This window comes from Pygoscelis adeliae, unplaced genomic scaffold (genome assembly GCF_000699105.1).
Source record: "Pygoscelis adeliae isolate BGI_AS28 unplaced genomic scaffold, ASM69910v1 Scaffold591, whole genome shotgun sequence".
Classification (NCBI taxonomy): Eukaryota; Metazoa; Chordata; class Aves; order Sphenisciformes; family Spheniscidae; genus Pygoscelis; species Pygoscelis adeliae.
This window is the reverse complement of record NW_008824069.1, coordinates 19,612-20,797: the sequence shown is the minus strand read 5'-3', so window position 1 is coordinate 20,797 and position 1,186 is coordinate 19,612.

Genomic DNA, 1,186 nt, shown 5'->3' with positions numbered 1-1,186 from the left:
CATCTGGGACCAAACCCACTTGTGCCCGGCCCTGCAGAAGCACCTCCGCCTTTGGAGTGGGGATCCAGCCATAGCACGTGCTGCACACGCCAACCACACACCGATTCCCACTGCAGGGGTGGGGGGAGGAAAGGGCAGCGCTGCCCCCGTGTTGCAGACCTGGCAGCACTGAACAAAGGCACTGGCAGAAGCACAGTGAAACCCATGTATGCTTGGAGGCATAGTCTCAAGGTGCAGCTCAGTGCCTCTGGGGCTATGCCTGGATCTGAGGCTTTTCCTTCAGACCATCTTGGCATCTCTGGGGGCTACTCTGGGCTCTTTCTTAGGCGTTGGGGCACTATCTTGGCATCTTTAGGGTTGCTCTGAGTGCTGGGGACTCTTTGTAGGGTCTCCAGGACTGTCTAGGTGTGTTTGGGGCTGCTCTGGGGCTTTTCTGGGGTCTCTGGGTGGCCTTTTGATGGCTCTGACCTGCTATGTATTCTCCAGTGTTCTTTCTGAGGGCTGCCTTGCTGCTCCTGCAAGCTAGCTGGGCTTCCCAAGGCCCCTAAGGGCACACTTGGTGTCTTCAGGGCAGCACTGGGCGTTTCAAACCTATAAATTGGGTGGTTTAGGCCATCTTTGTGTCTCTGGGGATGCTCCAGGGCTCTTTCCAGGCTATTAGTACATTGCTGGGGCTGTTCTCGAGGTTTCCAAGTGGATGTCTTTGTGCTGCTTGAGCTGCTCCAGGTGTGCTGGGGGTGTCCCCAGTTATTCCAAGGCTCCTGCAGATTGGGCTCTTCCAGAACCTCCAAGTCATGCTCAAGAGCATCTTTCCTGGTCCCTGGGCCTGTTCTCAGACTGACTGGGGTTCTTTCAGGGTCTGAAGGTGTCCTGTCAGGGTCTCGGGGGCTTTCCGGGACTTTCCAGGTGCTGTGGGATCTCTGTGGCCGGGGTGGGTCCCCAGGGGCTGCGGACTCTGGGCCTTTCCCGATCGCTGGGGCTTCCTCGGGGCCCCGAGGCCTGTCCGGCCCTGCAAGGCTGCACCTCACACCCCCGGGGAGTGTTCAGGGTCTCCAGGGCTTGCTCCCGCTCCTCCTCCGTGGCCTTCGGATGTGGTTAGGAGGGGCCCCGCGCGCCTTCCCGGGCCTGCGCCGGGAACCGGGGTTTCCATGGCGACGGCTCGGCGTCAGCCCGTAGCAAGAGCCCT